This window comes from Peromyscus eremicus, chromosome 23 (genome assembly GCF_949786415.1).
Source record: "Peromyscus eremicus chromosome 23, PerEre_H2_v1, whole genome shotgun sequence".
NCBI lineage: Eukaryota > Metazoa > Chordata > Mammalia > Rodentia > Cricetidae > Peromyscus > Peromyscus eremicus.
The window spans coordinates 42,771,579-42,778,047 of NC_081438.1; positions in this window are offsets into that span (position 1 = coordinate 42,771,579).

Here is a 6,469-nt window from a genome sequence, read left to right on the forward strand (position 1 = left end):
AATTGGTTACTAGAGCTAGCACAATGGAGACCCTGGCAGCAAAAGTAGCTACCACAGTTAGTTAATCTTTCATTCTATTGGGCATGGTAAATTTATTTCAACAGTTATATACATTTGAATTGGCTTTGTAAGTTGTAAAATTTAAAACTCAAGTTCCATTTGCTTTTGGGATACTATCTTACGAGGACTCCAATTTGAATAAGGCTCAAAGGAAGGGAATGGCTCAATTGCCTTTAGCCTCCTGGCTATGGGTGGGTTAGGACTTCTGTTGGTCTTTTCTGTGTTGCACAGATTGCAAGCCCAGTGCCATTTTGAGATCTTTGGCAGCAGTTAACTCTACAGCTCACGTGGTTGAGCCTGTATGATAATGAGTATTCAGAGATAGGTAATGCTTGGGGGGTACTCACCAACCTAAGACAGAGCACTTGTGTGGCCTGGGCTGGTGTCTCCATGATGGGTAAGGTGACCTGCTGACGTCCCAGGCAACCTAAGTCAGAAGCTCATTTTTTAGTAAAAAGGGGGGACCTATAGGGCCCTGGTCTCCTCCCATATTGAGTAAAGCCGTTGCCTGCTTGCCGACCTTGACCAGATGTCATCCCTATGCTAATTCCCTGCCGGTATCCACCCTCCTGAATGCTTAAGGGAAGTTCCTTGTTAGTGTATCCTGCATATTGGGCGTTAACAGCTTAGATGCAAGAATGTAGAACATTCAGTAGTGAACTTCTGCCCTCCGGGGATCCTCCATTGTGCTGTAAGCCTGTATTTAAGGTTTCCTCCCTCTTTCAATAAACGGCATTCAGCCATGGTGAATGACTCTCTGTCTCTTGTCCCTTATTTTTTAATCCGCAGCCCCTCGCTTGGACATGGTGAACGGGTATCGGTAACTCGGGCGTTGCCGTTACACCCACAGCCCAACCTGATCTAGATGATCCCTCATTTAAGTCTGTTTTCCTAAGTAGTTCAAAGGTATTCCACTAATTTCTTTCTGGGAGGCCTCATCTACTACAGGTTCTCCACCCATGTGCATGTTTTTGTGCATTTGTGCATGCTTGTGTGGGTGTGGGTGTGTCTAAGTAATGTGGAAGTCAAAGAAAGATTCATGTCCCAATGTTTTTCATATAATATGTTTTGATCATATTCTTTCCCCTCCCCATCTCCTCCAAGATTCTCCCCACTTCACTACCTATCCAACTTCATGATTTTTTCTCTCAAAAAAAAAAAAAAAAGCAGACAGGTTAACGTAATAAAGAGAAATCAATAAGTCTAAAAATAAAAACAAAACATACACACACACACACACACACACACACACACACACACCATGGAGTCAGTTTTGTGTTGGCCAACTATTCCTGGGCATGGGGCCTGTCCTGGAGTGTGGTTGATATACCAGTGACACTCCACTATAGGAAACTGATTTTCCCTTTCCCAGCGGGTATCAATGGCAAATAGATTCTTGGTTAGGGGTGGGACTTTGTGTCCACTTCTTTTGTCTGGTTTGAAAGCACAGATCTGTGTGTGCTGCGTTGTCTCTGTGAGCTCACACAGGTACCAGTCCTGCTGTGTCTGGAAGGCACTGTTTCCTTGGAGTCGTTCACCACCTGTAGCTCTGACAATCTTTCTACCTTCTCTTCTGCATGACTCCTTGAGCCTTGAGGGGAGGGGTTTGATGTGGGTCTCTGTGTTAATGCCCATGCACTGGAAGAAGAAGCCTCTCTGTTCCTCATCTTATCTTCTGAGACAAGATATTTCTTGAACCCTGGGCTGACAGTGTCACCTAGACTAGCTGGCAAGCTCCTGGATCTGCTTGTCTTTGTCCCTCAGCACTGGGAGAGGGAGTTGTTCCAGAGACAGGCTGCCACTCATCCTCCTGTGCTTACACAGCAAGCGCTTTACACACTGAGCCATGTCCCCAGCCCTCCACAACCTTTCAATAGGCTGGAACCCCGAATTCAACACCCCAGCTGTAGGAGGGCATTGGTGACCTGAATGACAGCTGTCCTAGTTCTGCTTTCTCATGACTGTGATGAAAATAATTGAAGAAAGCATTTATTTTGGATCACAGTTTTGAAGATACAGTCCATAGCATGAATGGCATAGACACAGGTGTGTGAGGCCACCGGCCACATTGCATCTGCAGTCAGGAAGCAGAGAAAGATGAATTAAAGTACTCAGCTCACTTTCTTCTTTTTATTCAGTTCAAAACTGTGAGACCAAAATGAGCCATCTTAGAAATAAGACCAAAATGCTTTCACCCCAAAATTAAGGCCTAAGATTTTTCCTTTTGGGAATAGGCCATTAGTTACTGAAACCAGTCAGTTCAGATTCCAGAAACCAGGAAGTGTAAAAGTACAGAGTCACAAGATAGTCATGAGGTAATGCCTGCCAGACTATGGAATGTCCTCTCCCTGGTTTCCAGGGTAACTGACCACAGAAATGCCCCCACCTGAGGGCAGCCAATGAGAAATGGTGGCGGGCAACCACTCCCTTAGAAGTAATTTTTAGAAGCCCCTAGAAGCGAGCCAATCAGAATTGTACCCGTACTAGCACCCCTAAATGATGTAACCTTGTGACTTTTCCCTTTAAAAGCTGAGCTTGCAGATAGGTGGGCGCTTCCTCCAGCCTCCACTGCGTTGGATGTATTGGACGAAGTCCCTGCCTAGGCTTGTATTGCTTTTGGATATCCAGAATTAAACCATGCTTTTGCATTCTGGCATGCTCGTCTTTGGTGGTCTCTCTGGGGGTCACGATCTGGGCACAACAAAAACCCCAATCCATGGGATGGTGCCATCTACATTAGGGTGTGTCTTCTCACCTCAACTAACCCAATCTAGAAACTCATCACAGGCATACCCAGGGGCTGCCTCCTAGGTGAATCCAGATGCTATCAAGTTGGGAATATTAACCATCACAATAGCAGTTCCCGTTCTGCAGACAGGAAAACCTGAGGCTCAAAGAGCTGAGGTAACCCTGTTTGTTCATGGTGCCAGAAGGAGAGGCCAAGCTGGTGTCTAAATCCAATCTGCCTGGCTTGATAAATTCTTTGTGCTCAGCTGGGGACTTCCCCAGCTCTGTAGACACATCAGCAGAGAAGGGGCATCTCCTTCCCTCGGAAGGTCAGGCAGCATGCTGGCCCTTGGATGGGGTATTCCCCCACCATGTTAATAGCCCGACTTCTAGGCGATACATGCCTTGCAATCATATTCTGAGCTACTCTTCCCATTTCCCTCGTGGGGCCCTCCAGACTCTAGTTCCTCTGAAAGGCCACATCCTTTTTCACTTCTTGCTCCTCGAACTCTCCCTCCTAAAACTGAAATACTGTTGTACCTCCCTGTTCCATCCCTGCTTCTGTAATTTCCCTTTTCAAAATGCTGCGTCTTGGTAGTGACCTGAATTCAATCCCTGGAACCCACATAAAGGTTAATGGGAGAACTGACTCCACAAGGCTATTCTCCGACATCCACACACATGCATCTCATGTGCGTCGTGCACATACCCTATGCAGAGGGAAACAGGAGTGGGCAGACAGACAGACGACTGACTAGATTCGTGCAAGTCTAGTGAGTTTGTGAGTTCACCGACCATGTCCCGTACAGAAGACAGCATGCACAGCACTCCTCCCCCTTCTCCAGCTCTTATGTTCTTTCTGTCCTCACCTGAGCTTGGAGGGAGTGATATAGAAGTCCAGTTCAGGGCTGAGCACTCAATAGTTGCTAGTTCTCTTCACACTGATCAGTTATGAGAAGGCTGGATCCATCATCATGTCGTCATGGATGAAGGAAGGGCCTGTAAGGCCCCACCCCTCCAAGTGCACTGGCACACTCACCTGTAAATATAGTAGGTTTTATACACACACACACACACACACACACACACACACACAAAGGGTGTAGGAGGGGGTTTGCAAGAAGGATTTGGTGAAAGGGAAGAGTAAGATAGAAAGTTGGTGGGCAGAACTTTCATTAAAGAACATGGCGGCAGGAGCATGAGGCAGATCATCACATTGCATCCAAAGTCCCAAAGCAGAGATCAATGAATGCTGTTGATCAGTTCGAGTTCTGCTTTTTATTCAGTCTGGGACTCCAGGCCATGGAGTATTGCCACTCTTGGTTAAGACGGGTCTTCGCACTTCCATTAACATAATTTAGAAACTCCCTCACAGACGTGCCCAAGGCTTGTTTCCATGGTGATTCTGGGTCCTGTGGAGTTGATAATATTAACCATCATGGAAGGTCAGCTCATGATAGCAGGTCCTCATAAATGAGCTGAGGGCCTCATGAAAGAGACTCCAGAGAGCTGCCCAGACGATGCCATGGTGAAGGTGCTTGCCACCAAGCCTGACAACCTGAGTTCCATCCATGGAGCCCACATGAGAAAAAGAGACATTTCCACTGTGGCATGCCTCCTCCTCCAATTAACTAGTAAAAAAAAGAAACCCCAGAGCTGGCATGGTACCACATCACAACACTCAGGAAGTGGAGGAAGGAGAATCCAGATTCAGAGTCAACTTTGGCTGTATACTGAGTTGTTCAAAGCCAACTTGGACTAGGTGAGACTCTGTTTCAGAAAAAATCAACCAAAGAGGGAGGGGAAGAGAGGGAGAGAGAGAGAGGGAGAGAGGGAGAGAGGGAGAGAGGGAGAGGAGGAGAGAGGGAGAGGGGGAGAAAGAGAGAGAGAACAGAGAACATACTACAGAGGACCTGAATTTGGTTCCCAACACACACAGAGGGCAGCTCATGACCACCTGTAACTTTAGTTCGAGATGATCTAATATCCTCTTCTGACCTCCTCAGGCTCTGCACTCACACACACAAATTCACACACATATATACATAATTTTAAATTTGAGAGGAGACTCTAGAGAACTCCATGACCCCTTCCAGCCTGTGAAGACACAGTAACAAGAAATAATCTAAGACCCAGGAAGCAGCCGCAGCTTCCTCTTCAGCTTCCTGAAGTTCAGAATTGGGAGACACCAGTTGTTATTGTTCTGGAGCCACTGTGTCTGTGACCCAAACAGGCTGAGGTTGCTCTATTGGTCAGCATATGGGCAAGCGCTTCTTTGGTAGTGGTAGTGGTGCTGGGGATAGGACCCAGGGCTCATGCAAGCTGCAGTCCCAACTGTGGATATGAGGATGTGTGTGCATGGAGGATGTGTGTCCTGTGGTCTCACACGTTTACAGGATGGGATGATTGCTGCCGTGTTCCATCACCATTACACCAGGGCTTCATTTGGGACTGACATCCTATGAAATTCTTCCCTCAGAACAGGTGAGCAGGAGGCTGGAGAAATGGCTCAGAGGTTAAGAGCTGCTCTTCCAGAGGTCCTGAGTTTAATTTCCAGCAACCACATGGTGGCTCACAAACCTCTATAATGGGATCTGGTGCCCTCATCTGGCCTGTAGGCACACATGCAAACAGAATACTATCTACATAATAAATCTTTTTTTTTAAAGGCACAGTTGAGCAACACAGCCCACCTGGGAGCACTGTTTTAGCAGTATTTGTCACTTGAGAGGGACAGAGAAGATCCAAGGTCACCTAGGAAGGCCAGAGCAGTACCTACCAAGTCAAACCTAACAAGGAAAGGTTGGGCTTCTATGTCAGGCAGACCATGTAGAATAATGTCTGCACATCTCCTTCTCTCCCTTCCTCCTTCCCTCCTTCCCTCCTTCCCTCCTTCCCTCCTTCCCTCCTTCCCGCCTCTCCCCCCCCCATAGGAGTACAGGCACTTGTGTGCCACAGTGAGTGTCTAGATGTCAGAGGAATACCTCAGGAGTACTCCTCAGCTTCCACACTCTTTGAGGTGGGCTCTCTTCTCCATCTCTGCTGCTGACTCCCAAGCTAGCTGATATGCAAGTCTTCAGGGATTCTCCTGTCTCTACCTCCCACCTCACTGTGGAGTGCTAGGGTTACAGATGTGTGCTATAGCATCCAGGATTTTTTCCCATGGGTTCCAGGTATTTGAACTCAGATCCTCCAGCTGGCATAGCAAGCACTGTACCCACTGAGTCATCTCTCTAGCTCAATGTCTGTAAATCTCCAGTCTGTAAATCTCCATCATTAGAATGGATGATGTTTTACTTGAGCACTGGATTAAACTTCACTCTGACAATTCACAGCAGAAACACTAATTTTTCTTATTCTTCCTCCTCTTCATCTTCTACTTCTCTTCATCCTCTTAGCCTCTAACATTTCTAACTTTCTATGCAGCCAATGATAACCTTGAAATTCTGATCCTTCTGTCTCTACCTCACAAGTTCTGGGATGAGAGTTACACACCACCACACCCAGTTTCTGCAGTGCTGGGGATTGAACCCAGGGCCTTGTGCATGCCAGGCAAGCACTCTTCCTACTGAGCTACATCTCCAACCCCTCCCTGCTCCATTGCACAGCTGAGAATACCAAGTGCCAGTACTGGATGTGGCTTGAACAAGGACATTGACATCAAAATATACAGCACAGCTCC